Genomic DNA, 16256 nt, shown 5'->3' on the forward strand with positions numbered 1-16256 from the left:
GTTGGTCAATATATAACCTTGTTTTGTGTGTGTTTCTTTTTAAAGACACCATATTTAATATATATTATTGATTCATTTACGTTGAACTCACGGCCAACAACGCTATAACTCATGCCTGAATGAAGCTTATCCATCACACGTATTGAAGTCACGTCTCAGCCTTCTTGTGTTTAGGAACACTAGACAGCTCCACTTAGGGAGAATTTTAAACAGTGAAATCACCAACAAAAACACAGAAAGTGTGAAAATGTTGCACTAAATAGTCCACAAAAAGGACATTTTACAGTATGAGAGCTGAAACTGGAGGCAGTGTCACCTTATTCAACCTCAGCTGGCAACATGCATATTGGGCAACTCAAAGTTTTTGCACTCTGTGCATGTGAGTGCATGACTGTGAAAGCATCATGGGTGTTGATTTCAGAGTTATAAATAAATATTAGTGAGTAGGTGACTTTGCAAATATGAAATCCTTGAGTAATGAAGATTGATTGTATTAGTATGTCCTTTTTGCGTACTTGAAAACTCCAGAAAGAAACTCCAAGTTCAGATGTCTGTGATCATCCAAGTGGAACTGAAACTTGGGTCTTCTGACTTCTGGGTCAGTGTCTATTCCAACAGGCTGCCTTCTCAGGAAGTAGAGGGGGAACATACAATCAGGCTCCTTAGCATAAAGGTAACGCCTATTTTTGAACAATGTGTGGTATCTGTGCTTGGATTGAGTTCTATAATTTGAAATGACTCATTGAAAACTTTCTTGCAAATTACCTATTTTGCAATTCATAACTTTTCTCATTTATATTAAAAACATATAATCACTGAAATCTTATCCTACTATGTCTGTAAAAGGAAGTGTAGTTAGAGCTTATTCCCCTCACATATAAATTACATTAGTGCAAGAAGGAGCATCGCAACTCACTGCTTTGTTCCTAGTTAGTGGATAGCTAGTTAGGGCTTTTATGTACAAGGTACCAGTATTAGGAGGAGACTGGAGAAAGAAGAAGGGGAAATGGGTCACTGCCTTCAAAAATATCTTGAGGGTTCTTCTGTGTTGGTTTGGTGCTTCATCCTCTACAGATGCCAGCTAATTCAGGGTGCTCAGCTCTAAGTAGAAAAACCAAAATTGGTCAGATGAACACTTTAATTTTAGATCTATGTTACCAAGATGACTTAAAATACAGCTGTGTATTCTAATGTTGGGTATGAGAAGACAATAACTGTTGCTTTTAATTTTATGACACTCTCAATATTTTCAAAAATCATTTCCCAATTGCGTTCTGCAGGACGTTAGCATTCCATGAGATCTTAAAGGACATTCTGTTAAAAAAAGGTCTTTAAGATCAAGACAGCTTGGGAACATTGGATTAAATGAGTTTAACCAGGTTTCTTTACTAAAGTACTAAAGCCCACTTACTTTACTATAGGCTTCTCAGAGCCACTAATAAGCTTGAGTGTGTAGTCACTCTTTCAGAGCATCTAATTGTGGAACACTCAGCAACGTCTCCTGTTCTACAGATCTTGGTTTGGAAAATGCTGTCTTGAAGTTTTATGTATAAATTCCAGGGAAGGTGAGAGAAAAGAAAGTTAAAATTTCCATTCTGCTGAGGGAGATGGAAAAGTCAAGTGAGATTATTGAGTTCCCTACCTTACACTCCTGTAGAATTCTAGCGTGTGAAACTAGATTTCTAGCAGCATTTCTCTTTGTGGAGAGATAGTATTCACCTGCCCTAGGGTAAAGGGAACTGGGTTCTCTCAAACCCATGTAGTGCACAGTGGGTAAACTGTGATCTCCTTCCTCAATCTAGGGGTTCTGGGGAGGCTGTGGGAAGGATGTCCTTCACAGATAAGGGTCAGGCCAGGGCTCTCAGAAGTCTGGGGCTTATAGTGCACCAAATGGTTCTTCCTCCTTGCACAAAAGATATGTCTACCTGAAACCTGTGAATATGGCTTTATTTAGAAATAGGGTCTTTGCTGGTGTAAAAGTTAAGTATTTTGAGATGAGATCATTGTGGGTTATCTGATTGGGCATTAAATCCAATAATAAGCATCCTTATGAGAGAAAAGGCAGCGGGAGAATTGAGACAAAGATAGAACAAGACTATGTGAAGGCGGATGCAGGGATTGGAATTATGCAGCCACAAACCCTGGAATTCCTGGAGGCATCAGAAGCTGGAAGAGGCAAGGGAGGATGCTCCCCTAAGAGCCTTCGTTGGAAGTACAGTCCTGCTGATACCTTGATTTCGGACCTCTAGACTCCAGAACTGTGAGAGAATAAATTCCTGTTGTTTTAAGCCACGAATATTGTGCCAATTTGTTTGGGCAGCCCTCGCAAACTAACACAGGGCTCTAGGTGAAGAAAGGTGGAAAGTGACAGGTTAGAAGATGAGGACTGATAAGTTCAGATGGCAAGGATCATCTCAGATAGTCCTCTGGAAAGTAGTTATACAGAAATCTGTCAGAGCTTTCACATGGCAAATAAAGGTCATGCTGGAGTAAGTAGCAAGCTCATGGCCAGGTGTTGTGGGAGAATTGAAGCAAAGGTACGTGTGGCTTGTTTGCAGAACAAGGCCACCACGGGAGGTGGGAACGATGTTCTACTGTCTGTCAACGGGTTAGAACAGGGTACCTCTGGGAGAGTAATGAAAGATGGCTTGGCAAGGAAATAAATTTGCCTTGCCTTAGAGAAATCAGTGGTCTTGGTGGACTTGTGAATGGGTTTCAGAGTGAAACCCATAGTTAGCAGGGTTCTTGACTACTGCTGGGTCCCGCATTTTTCAGGACTGCAGGAGAGCATTCCTGGGACACTTCAGTGTGAGTTTAGGGAGTTGGGCCCTAATTAAAAGACTTTCCACATGTTTAGCCATTGTGGATACAGCAGGAAAGAGTTACTAACAAGTGAAAAATGTATTACTGTTTTAATCTTCTAGGGAAATGGCATAATATCTTATTCCCAAGGGAATGATTCTATTGCTTTGGGAAAAGCCCCAATAGGCCTTTTGACTGGGAAAAATAAGACTTCCTGGGCATATTGAGCAAGAATCAGGATGAGACAAAGATAATGTTTTATTGCCCTGCATGCTAAAGTAAAATAGATAGGGTCTGTGAATGGACAGGGAAGGGAGCATGCGAGGAGGACAGAGTAAGAAGGAGAGCTCCCAGGAGCTGGAGGGAGGCTGTGTGTGGCCTATGGAGGAACTTGGCTCCTGAAAAATTTCTTGTAGTCCATTTTCTTATAGTTAGCGATGCTCCAGGAAATGCAGACAAACCAGCATGTCCAGTGTGTATGTGTAGGAAGTGGCTGGAGAGGGGATATCTGTCAGAGAACCCGAGGATGGAGGAGTGGGGGAAGACGGGTTGCAGAGTGGACCAATTCAGAGGAGGCAGAGGCAGATCCTAAGGGAAACTCTAGACCTCTTGCCATGTGTGGTCTGGGAGCTTTGTCTGGCTGTTAAAGGGAGGGTTTACCCCAGAAGGATGGAGGGTTGTTCAGACTGGAGATATATAGGCACCTGAATAAACCAAGATATGCTCAGGAGTTGGGGATGGGTGGCTAGAGTTTGAATGTGCTTGAATGAGGGAGATTTATCAGCTTATTATGCAAAACAATGAATTGTTTTATGTTATTAAATTCAATATAATTCTTTGGTAAAGCATCTTCCCTATATTCAGAACATTGCTGAAAGGCTCTGTATTTATGAGTGTGTATTTGATGGGAAGGGTGAATATTAAGCACTAGGGAAAGTGGAGGGAAAATATGCCAATTAAAAAATGCCATAAAACCACTGACTGATGATGTATAAACGTAATCCTCACTGAACAAGGAGCAGAGAGAAATGGGGCTGGCAGCATGGAAAAAGTATTGGTGGGACCCATTGTGGATGACGGCAGAAGAAACAGTTATAATCCAGGAATGTCCCATCCAGCACTGAAATGCGAAGTCATTTTGAGAATGGAGAAGTGGTTGGTTTGAATCTACTTGGTAAAAACCACGAAAGTGGGAATTGATGCTAAATGTGTTTATTCTGCCAGGTTATCATGCTTATTCTTGTTAGACATATAAAGGTTTTAAATATTCAGTGATGGGGTGAAATATCACTCAAGACTGAGATTCTGTTTTGCCTAAGGATGTCAGATTTATGTTTGTATAAGTTAACAGGACATCAGATATTCCTTTAGAGATTATAATGACCTGCTGAACAAGGGTTACTTTGGGAAAAAAAATATGTTTGTGTATCAGGGACCCTTTACTTTTCTGTGATGTCTTCCTGTGTGATTAGATGGATGTCTGGTTTCCGCCTCCTTCTGAGGCTTGAGAGAGGATTAGATCACTCTTTCCCAACTGGTCATTTCTCTCTGTAGATGGGAGAATCAGTGCTAATTGATACTTTTTATATTTAATTACACTTAATCTCTTCTGTCTGGCTGCCCTGAAACCAAGAAGACGAAAACAGTGTTCTACATGCAAATCTTCTAACATAAACACTTCTTAACCTCATTTGCTTCAGGATTGGTCTGAATATAGAATCCTTAAAATAAAAACTGTTTAAAGTGGTTTCTTATCTGTATTTTGATCCTGTCTCTTGAGTCCCTCTTTCTGGAAACCATCTCTGTGATTTCTGTGATGGGAATTTGCTCATTCTCTGCTTCCTTAACACTCAACTTTTCTGTATTCATTATTGTTTATAATCATTTCTCAGTCCTTTTGTTAGTTTGCCTAAACTAATTCCATAACCCTTAGGTCCATCTCTCTGGACTATAAGGCATGGGGCTCTCGTCATAGAGCTCTTCCCAATGGCTTTGATGGCATCACACCTCCTTCAAAACCCTGATACGTTCCACTTCCTCTGGATAGAGTTCCCGACCCAGTCCCAACTCACCATTCCTGATTTGTTACCATTTCTCTGTAGCTATAAAGCTGTTTCATTTGCTCTCCATGCAATGTCCCACATTTCCCCACCTGGAACATCATTCTGTTCTCTCTCTCTGAATCCCACCCATCATTCAAGAAGCAGAGCCCATCTCTCCTGCTCTGGAATACCCTCTTTGACCTCTGTGGTCAGATGAGATCTTTCCCTCCTTTAACATCCTATGAATTTATTGTCAAGTGCATTTATTTGGCAACCTAGGGAGTCAACCTAGGGAACTGAACAGCTAGAAAGGAGGGTTTGGGGAAGAAAAGGATTCCAGTATGTACTTTGCTACCTATAGATAATCGAGTTCAGATAGGTTTGTTAATCTCTGTTGAATTCCATTTTCTTATTCCTAAAATGGAGGCAAACTATTCTGTCTCCTCTTCCTGATTGTCATGAGGATTAATAAATGTAATATATGTAAATGTCCTTGTAATCTGTAAACTCTAATACAGGTGTAAATTATCATATCTGCTGTTGGAGATCTCTGTTATTGATTGACAATATCAAAACCCTCTGTTGTTATTTAACACGTCTTATCTCTATATTTAATCAATATAACTCACTTCACCAGCCAAGGTACAAATACAATAACATCGCATGTTATTTTTTCTAATTCATTGCCTGATCTACTCCCTCCCTCACCCGCTATATGTACTATTATTAGCAGGAAATCTGTTGTCTCCCTCTTGAAATTCTCCAACAGCCCACTTCTCTGATTGTTTAAAAATCAAAGGATTTATTCAGTCTGAAAAAGAGGAGTCTTGTTTCTAAAAGAAAGGCAGAGAGAGAGGACTGAAAATTCCAGTTAGTCCACTGTTGAACATTAGTTTTGTCAAGCCTGGTGGACACTTCTGCATTCAGGAATAATCCTCTTGCAGGCCCAGATGCCTATATAGGCAGAGGAAGCTGTAGGTCCCCAAGCATGGTGGCATGATATTCAGCCTGATTACCTATGACAGCCATAGAGGTGACCTGCTCAACCCTCCTTTCAAGAGAACACACTGTGGGAAGCATAGCTGATTGGTAGCCTCCACCAGCCCACCTTTAGATTGATGGAATGGGGTTGGGCAGGGGGTGCTAGAACTAGGATATTCCTGCCCAACACAGATGCTTGTAAGAGGCAGCTACGGCATGGGTATGCCCCATTGGCCTGGCTGAGACCTTTTCAGAACTTAATCTTGCTTGCCTTCCTCTCTCCCTTCACAGGAGTCAGTCCTGCATCAGGGTTGACTCTCCTCATCTTCTCTTGTTCCTTCCCCCATTATTCTTGAGGATCATTTCCCTCAAGAAATATCTTGCCCTAATATCTAATCCTGTATCAGTATCTGCTTTTGGGAAGATCTAAAATGACATGGAAGGGTTTCCAGTTTCACCTCAAACCTACCAGAACTCTTAGACCCTTGCTTTGACCATATGCCCCTTTTCTCCTGGTGAGCTCACCTTTGGGACTTCCCTTTCTTGCCAGTGGACCTTCAGTAAGGGACATTCTCGTCCTTTCTGACAGATATACTAATTGTGAATCTTAAGGAGTTTGGGTTGAGTTTTCCCTCCTCAGAAGACTCCTAGTTTCTTTCTATGAATTGTTGCATCCCATCCATAGAGTTCAGAAATTGAAGGAAGAGACATCTTCTGTGTCTGCTTATGGTACATATGTCCTGTTACATCCTTTCCTTAGAGCAAGAAGGTGCCTATTACTCTTACAGTTTGAAATCCAAGGCAAGAGCAGTTCCTAAAAAAAAATAATAATCTGCTCCAAGTGACTTGCTATTTCCACCCTGGACTTAATAGAGGCTCACGTAGTTTTAGGTGACTCTTCAGTGAACATTCTTTTCATGTGTTTTGCCTTTGCTGCACTGTAAGCTTCTCGTATTTCAGAAGGCTCCTCTGTAAAGTTGAGGGCTAGATTAAATTATCTTGAAGATCCCTTTTAGTTGTGTGATTTCCAAGGAAGATATAATATTAGAGATGGGCTAGTAAATGATTTTCTGCCTTTAAATGTTGTGTCCATTCTGTTTGATAATCTACCTTACATTTAAACATAATATTTTCCTGGTTTGCTTACATGCCTTACATTGTTTGATCCCCATATCCACCTTATGAAATGTTGGAGTAAATATTAGCTGCCTTTTTCATGTTAGGAACTTGAGAGTTGTTGAAGTCAAGTGACAAGTCTCCAAGTTCCTGGAGGCGTTGCTGGGTCTGGTGCTCCTTGTTCTACTAATCCCCTAATTAAGATGCTACATCATTTTCTTTTCACTTCATGCCTTGTGACTACTAACTCCAGCATCCTTCATGAAGCACCTTTATGTGTCTCTTATTCTCAGCCATCTGCACTGAGGGGCAGAGGGTTAGAGAAGGTATCCCAGATTCAAATGCCTAAAAGGGGCCAAGTAGGGTGGGCTAGTGAATCAGGGTCAGAATTCTACAATAGGGAGGGAGCGGACTGTGGCAAATGGGAGAGCGCAAATCCTATCTGGAAGGAATAGTTTCTCTTCAGTCCCAGCCCTTTGCTGCCATTCAGGAATGCTGGACCAGGGTGGCTAACTTTTGAGTTTTTCAAGAGAAACTGGAAATATGTATTTTAACATGACATCTGCATTTTAAGATGCTCAAAATAAATCTAAAAAAATTAAACTTCTGTGAGGCCAAAACACACAGATCTATACGTGGTGTTTGGTCCCACAGATCCCCAAGTTAGGGACCTCTGATTTGGAGGTATGAAACATGTTTAACTAACTCTGTTCAATCCTCTGAAGTGATTTGGTGAATTTTGCCACTTTCATTAAAAGTTTGGTATAAACAACATAAATAAGAATAGCAACCAATTGTTGGATGCCCGCTATGTTCCAGGGAGTATGCTAGGTGTTTGACACACATCACCACTATTTTTCCTAGGAACTCTGTGAGATGTCTATTATTATTATTATTTTTTAAAGATTTTATTTTTTCCTTTTTCTCCCCAAAGCCCCCCGGTACATAGTTGTGTATTCTTCGTTGTGGGTTCCTCTAGTTGTGGCATGTGGGACGCTGCCTCAGCGTGGTCCGATGAGCAGTGCCATGTCCACGCCCAGGATTCGAACTAACGAAACACTGGGCCGCCTGCAGCGGAGCGCGCGAACTTAACCACTCGGCCACGGGGCCAGCCCCTGAGATGTCTATTATTATCCTTGTTTTTCAGATGAGGGAGCTAAGGCCTAGGGCTGACTTAATTTGCTAAGGCCACACAGTCAGTTAGAAGCAGAACCAGGATCAACCCAGGTTTCTGTCCTCAAAGTGTGTTCTTTCTCTTTATTTATTACACTATATTGCCAGCATCACCAGAGAAGAGAAAGAAAGGATAAAATGAAAAATGTGCTCCTTCCCTAATTTTGAAACAAGTCAAAAGTGGTCTCTCTCTATGGAGAAATTTAAAGATGAGCAAAATCCTCTTTTTTTCTTTTTGAGTGGAAGTGTGCTTTTCTTTGTGAACATGGGGAGGAAGGGAAGAGAAAAGGAGATTACCCACAATAGGATGAGCTTCTCCTTTCTTTCAAAAACTCTAAGCCAGAAAGGCTCCCAACCAGCCAGAGTTTGGCTTTTGTATTCAAACTGTCTGTCTGCTTTGACCATAATGTCCTGTGAGATGGCCACTAGCTTACTATCGCTATCCTTTACTCCTATTTCCAGAAAGCAAAGCTTAGGAAAAAAAGATCTTTTGTTTAGGGTCTGAAGTCAAGTCCAAATATAACAAGATCCCAGTAACTTCCTCCACCCCCTAGGGTTTAAAACTAAATTCCCCCTGCCCAGATGGCTGCTACAGAAAGACAGAGCATTCCCCCACTGCTTCCTCTTTTTGTTGGCTGCCCACTGATTACAGCTAATGACTCCCAGCTGTACTGCCTCCAAAGACTAGGGGAAGATGAGTCTTTGAAAAATAATTTAATAACAAGACTCCTCCAGGGATGGGTGGGGCTGATGCCAATCCTCTTGGAGCACTCTCTCATTCAGAATCTAGCTGGATGGTGTGCCTTGGAGAGAGAGGAGAGTTGCTAGTGTGTTTTGAAGTCTTTGGCGTTCCCTATAAGAATCTGATTGACTCTATTTCCAAATCTTGGTTGAAAAAAATTCATCTCCAAATGCTAAAAAAAAAGTTAGATATGTGTAACATGTACTTCTTCAGCTCCAATCCAGAGAATTTGAGGAAATATCTTTTAGGGTTATAACTTTATCCAAATCAGACATACTTTAGGATCAATCTCTTCGGAGGATTTTCCAGCATGTGTATGTCATACAAACAATTTGATGTCTACAAGATTTTAAAACTTGGCAACCTGGAGTTTCCATTTTGTCTTGAAAGGTTGACTTCAAACATTGTGACTCAAGAGAGTTAAAAATAAAAGCTCAAAGGATACGAGTCATGAAAACTATTGAGAATAGACTTGTAGAGATCAGGAGGTCTTTTCTTCTTTCTCCTCTTCTTCCTCTTCCTTTTCTTCTTCCCATTCCTCCTTCTCTTACTCTTTCCTGTTTTTCTTCCTCTTTGTTGACAACGAAAATAACAATCTGAATTGCTGGGTGGGTGGATGGGGGAAGGGGAAATGAAAGAATTTCACCAACCTAAAATTTGACGGTTTTCTCAAATCCTTTTTCCAGAAGTGTCTGATGGTATTTGGAATCCCTCCTCCTCCCTGAAATCTTCCCCCAAAACTGCAGACGTGATTTATTCCAGATGCCCGTATTGAATATCTCCTGTGAACTGAGTCAGGTGCTGAGGTTAAAGACATAAACAACCTACTGGTTTCTTCATGTTCTTTCAGAGCACTGGCTGAAGAAATCACATTCTCGAGCAATCGTTTACTGTGCTGTCTAGTTCTGTAATGATTTCTTTGTGGATAATCTTGTCCTGGGAGGTAATGTGCCTTAGCGGAAAGAGCACGAGGTCTGGAGTCAGAGCTAAGTTTGAATTGTGCTACGCCCCTTGCTTAAACTTTCTGAACTTTGCTTTCTTCATCTTTATCCAAATCAGACATACTTTAAATAAATCAAAGTTTCCATAATGCTTTCAATTGGCTCAGAGGGAAAAGAAATAGGGGAATGTGGATTTCTATTATAAAGTGCTGAGAATTTTAATGATATTTTCATCTTGTTTTAACCTTCAGAGTAATCATGAGAGATAAATACTATTAAACCCATTTTTTTTTTTTTTTAAAGATTGGCACCTGGGCTAACAACTTTTGCCAATCTTTTTTTTTTTTTTTTCCTGCTTTATCTCCCCAACCCGCCCCTGTACACAGTTGTATATCTTAGCTGCACGTCCTTCTAGTTGTGGGATGTGGGACGCTGCCTCAACGTGGCCTGACGAGCGGTGCCATGTCTGCGCCCAGGATCCGAACCCTGGGCCGCCACAGTGGAGCGCGCAAACCTAACCACTTGGCCATGGAGCCGGCCCCTAAACCCATTTTAAAGACAGAAAATTAGTCTTGGAAGGGTTAAGTTCCTTCCAAGCATAATGTCTTTGGAGGATTTTCCATCGTGGTTATATTATATAAATTTGAAAACTTGATATTCCGGCATTTCTGTTTTGGCTTTGAAATGTTGGATCATCTGAAAGGTTGTCTTCAAATACTTGTTCCATTCAGGATTCCGTTCTATTCAAGAATGCAATTAAACATGCACAGTATATCCTAGGAACGCAGAGGCAACACAGGGGGCCTGCTGCTTCTTTATGGTTACTGCTGGGCATTAAGCCCTTGGAGTGCTGAGAAGATTTTCAGCTTGATTCAAGGGCTGGCTCTCCGGTGAATGAGTTCGATCAGAGCAAAAGATAACTTACCATGAGAAACTTATTTCAGATTCTGACTTCAAGGGAATCTCTTTTTTCTAAATATGTATAAAATCCAGAAAAAAAACCCACGTTGCATAGTATTATGAATGAACACTATTTTTACAAGCACACTAAAGGGGCAGATACAGGGCTTAGCACTTTACAAGAGGAGCTTCCCTCCCTCCCTCCCTCCATCCCTTCCGTCCTCTCTCCCTCCATTCCTTTTTCTCCTTCCTTCATTTCCTCCTTCCTTCCTTCCTTCCTCTTTCTCCCTTTCCTTTCTTTCTTTCCTTCCTTCCTTCTTTCCTTTTTTCCTTCCTTCCTTTTCTTTTCTTTCCTTCCTTCCTTCTTTCTTTCTTTCTTTCTTTCTTTCTTTCTTTCTTTCTTTCTCTCTCTCTCTCTCTTTCTTTCTTTCTCTCTCTCTCTCTTTTTCTTTCTTTCTTTCTTTTTCTTTCTTTCTTTCTCTCCTTCCTTCCTTCCTTCCTTTCTTTTTCTTTCTTCTCTCCCTCTCCCCATCCCTCTCCCACCTTCCTTCCTTTCTTCCCCTCATTTTGTTATTTGGGAAGGGCTGTGTACTTCTCTTTCTTTCCTTTTTTTTTCTGAAGAAAATTTGCTCTGAGCCAACATCTGTGCCAATCCTCCTCCACTTTGCATGTGGGTCACTGCCACAGCATGGCTTGACAGTGGTATAGGTCCATGCCTAAAACCTGAACTTGTGAACCAAGATCGCTGAAGCAGAGTGTGGCAGACTCAACCACTATGCCGTGGGGCCGGCCTCTTATCACCTCTTCCTCCCATAATGAAACCCACTCCCTGATTATGGAAGAGGACATGATCTAGACTAGGCCAGTCAAATTCTTTCAACCAGGAATTTGAATACTGAGTGTAGACATTAGGGACAAAAAGCAACCAGATCCATGTGATGACTGGACTTTAGCTGGCAGTCCAAGAAAGGGCTCCTGCTGCGGACCCCTGGGGCTGCCTATGGTTTTTGCCTTTCCTAAGGCCTAGTTGTTCACCTCTTCCATAATTTGATGAGCTATCTCAGTATCTTTCCAATATATTAATTGTTTTACTTAAATAAGTCAGAGTTTGTTTATGTTGTTTAAAACTAAGGAAGCTTAACTGACTAGACACGTATTATCTATCTTAATTTTCCTATCAGTCCTAATAGTCGGTATTATTCCTCACATTTTGCAGATGAGAAACTGAAGCTTTGTGAGGATAAGTAATTTGCTCAAGACTATACTGTTAGGAAGAGGCAGAACTGATGTTCAAATTCAGTTCTTCATGACTACAAAAGCCAAGATCATATCTACTATGTTTCAACAGCTTAAAGTTGAAAAAGAATGAACAGTTGGAAAAAATATTTGTTATGTTTGAGACAATCCACAAAACTTAATAGCTTTAAGATATCGAGTTCTGAGGAATCAATGAGAAAAAAATTTAACGTACTGATAGAAAAACTGGGCAAAGGACATGAAAATCTATTTCTCAAAGAATTAATAATGATGTGTCATATATGTAAAAATGTTTCATCTCATAAATAATACAAAGAATGCAAATTAACACAGTGGCATGTCATTTTCAACTACCTGATTGATTCAAAAATTATAAAACTAAGATTTGGAAAAAATGTGGTGAAATCTTTTTCTCATTATAGGTCAATGTAAAAATCTGTGCAAACTTTAGAGGGAAAAATTTGTTCAAATACATTTAGAATCCCAAATGTGTTCAAAATCTTTGATTTGACATTTATTATAAGAAAATAATCAGGGATATACTGAAAGATTTGTGTACTAGAATATTTATTGTAATGCTATTTATAATAGCAATAGTAAGAAGCAAATTAAATGTCTAATGATCTGGAAATGGGGATAATTGGAAACAAGCCTATGATATGATATGAAGTTTTTAAAAAGGAGGAGGTCCAAATATTCACTCACTCACTCAGTGATTATTTATTGAGCTTGTAGAACGTGCAAGGCACCACTCCAGGCATTTGAGACACCACAGTGTACATCTCATGAGCTTACATTCTAGTGGGGCAGATAAGCAGCAAGCAAACACATATATGACATGGTATTGTGATCAATATTGTGCATAAATATAAAGCAAAGTCAAGGGCATAGAAAATGATTCAAAGTAATTCAAAATATGAATCAAGATCTGAATGAAGTACAAGAATAAACTATGCAAAGATACAGGGTATACCCATGAACAATTGCCATTGCCATAGTAATACTGGGTAACCACCCCAAAACTCAGTGGTTTAAGAGAAATTAAAATAATTATTCTCTCATAATTTATTTTCTCTGAGGTAGGTAGACAGGGTTTAGCTGATTCAGTCAGAGCTTGACTGGGCTTGGCACCAAGTTCAAATTATGCCTAGGTCTGTGTCATGTGAGTCTCATCCTTCTTGGACTAGCAGGTCAGCTGGGGTGTGTTCCTCTTATGTTGATGACAGAGGTACAAGAGGGCAAATCTTACCATACAAGCATATTGTGAACCGTTATTTGTGTCCTGTTTGCTAATATTCCATTGATCAAAAAAGTCATGCTGACAAGCCCAATATCAATGGGACAAAGAAGCATATTCCATCCAGAGTAGGAGAGGAGGATGAATGAATGTTTGATGAACAACAATTCAAACAATCACACAAGGGATGAGACTCCCAGGAATAGAGAATATCATGTGCAAAGGTACTATGCTGGAAGGAAGCTTGGTCCAACAAGAAGGCTAGTGAGGTTTAAATAGAATTGGCAGGGAGGAGGGTGACAGGAGACGAGGCAAGCAGACCTACATCATATAAGGTCTCTGAGGCCAAGGTTAGGTAAAGGGTTTAGATTTTTATACAAAGGTACTAGAAAGCCACTAGAGGTTCTCAGCAGACAAGTGACAATCTAATTTACTTATGAGTAAACATGGCCCTAATTTTACATACAACGATATATGTCTGCGTAAAAGAAAAGACTGAAAGAATATGTACCCAGATATAAACAGTGGTTCTCTCTCAGCAATATGATTATGTATAATTTCATATTGCATTATTTATAATTGTTGTGGTTTGCAAATATTCAGAATAATTATAAATCGATTTTTCAAACAGTAAAAAAAATTATCAAATAAAAAGGAGATCTTTATGGAGATCTCATAGAAAATTAGTTAGCAAGATGTATCAGTGGACTAGTAAGCCACTTTCAGCTCTAATTTCTCTGGTCTTTACACTGGGAATTGCTGGTGAGTTAAAGTTGAGATAAATCTGATCTTGTTTTGGTTATGTCTATATCTCTGTATCCATCGACATACATATAAATATATATATATTTAAAGATTAGCCTATCTTTCATTTCATTATAGGCTATTTCACACATAGAGAAAAGTATAGACACTAATATAACAAAAAATCATGTATTTACCACCCAGCTCATCCATATAATAAAATTTTTCCTTATTTGCTTCAGATCTACCTTCTTCCTTCCCTCCCTCCCTCTCTCCTTTCCTCACTTCTCCCTTCCAAGTTAAAATCTTACATATATAGTTGAAGCCCCTGTAACCTTATCCCACTCCTTTCCTATCATCTGCAGAGGTAACAAGTATCCTGAATTTAGAGTTTTAATTCCTGTGGCTATTTTATACTTATACAATATGTGCATTCATAAATAATTTATAGCATTGCTTTGCCTGTTTTCCATGTTTATTAAATGATATATTCTATGCTTCTCTAACTTCCCACCAATATACATTAATATATATCCTCTAGTGCATTTAAACTGTTAAAGAGTATTCAATTGTATAGAATGATCACAATTTATCCATTTTCTTCTAGAAAGATCTTTTAATTTATTCTATTTTTTCTCAAACAGTGCAAAAATAAACATTCTTGTACATATCTCCTTGTGAAAGTATCGCCGTAGAATATATACCTAGGTATAACATCGCTGAGTGGCATCAGTCCTGTTTTTATTGAGACATAATTCACACACCATAATATGCATCCATTTAAAGTGTGCAGTTGCGGTTTTTAGTGTATTCACAGAGTGTGCCATCACTACAATCTAATTTTATTTAGTTTTGTTGAGGTGTAATTGACATATAACATTATATTAGTTTCAGATGTAGAACATAATGATTCGATATTTGTATACGCTGTGAAATGATCATCACAATAAGTCTAGTTACTGTCCGTCCACACAAGTTGGAAATCTTTTTTCTTGTCATGAGAACTCTTAAGACTTACTCTCTTGGCAATTTTCAAATATGCAATACAATATTATTGACTATTGTCACCATGGTTTACGTTACATCCCCGTGACAATTATTTCATAACTGGAAGTTTGTGCCTCTTGACTCCCTTTGCCCATCTGACCCACCCTCTAACCTCCCTCCCTTCTGGCAACCACCATTATGTTCTCTGTATGGCTGTGTTTTGTTTTGTTTGCTCATTTGTTTTGTTTTTCAGATTCCATATATGAGTGAAGTCATATGATATTTGTCTTTCTCTGTCTGCCTTATTTCACTTAGCATAATACCCTCAAGGTCCATGCATATTGTTGCAAATGGCAAGATTTCACTCTTTTTTTACAGCTGAGTAGTATTCCATTGTATATATGTACCACATCTTCTTTATGCATTCATCCATCCTTGGACACTTAGGTTGTTTCCAGATCTTCGCTATTAGAAATAATGCTGCGATGAACATAGGGGTGCGTATATCTTTTTGAATTAGTGTTTTTGTTTTCTTTCTATAAACACCCAGAAGTGGAATTGTTGGATTATATGGTAGTTTTATTTCTAATTTTTTGAGGAACCTCCATACTGTTTTCCATAGTGACTGCACCAATTTACACTCCCACCAACACTGGACAAGCATTCACTTTTCTCCACATCCTTGCCAGCACTTGTTATTACTTATCTTTTTGATAACAGCCATTCTAACAGGTGTGAGGTGATATCTCATTGTGGCTTTGATTTGTATTTCCCTCATGATTCGTGATATTGAGCATCTTTTCACATGCCTGTTCGCCATCTGTATGTCTTCTTTGGAAAAATGTCTATTCAGGTCTTCTACCATTTTTTAATTGAATTGTGTTTTTTCTTTTTTTCACTATTGAGTTGTCTGAGTGCTTTATAAATTTTGGATATTAACCCCTTATTAGATGTATGATTTGCAAATATTTTCTCCCATTCATTAAATTGACTTTTCATTTTGTTGCTGGTTTCCTTTGCTGTGCAGAAGCTTTTTATTTTTTATTTTTATTCTTTTAAGTGAAACGCCCTGAGCTAACCAAAGCTTTTCTTTTTTCTTTTTTTAAGATTGGCACCTGAGCTCACAGCTGTTGCCAATCTTTCTTTTTTCTGCTTTTTCTCCCCAAATTCCCCCAGTACATAGTTGTATATCTTAGTTGCACATCCTTCTAGTTGTGTCACGTGGGACACCGCCTCAACGTGGCCTGACGAGCAATGCCATGTCTGCGCCCAGGATCCGAACCGGCGAAACCCTGGTCCGCTGCAGCTGATAGCGCGGACTTAACCACTCAGCC

Source organism: Equus przewalskii, chromosome 19 (genome assembly GCF_037783145.1).
Source record: "Equus przewalskii isolate Varuska chromosome 19, EquPr2, whole genome shotgun sequence".
NCBI lineage: Eukaryota > Metazoa > Chordata > Mammalia > Perissodactyla > Equidae > Equus > Equus przewalskii.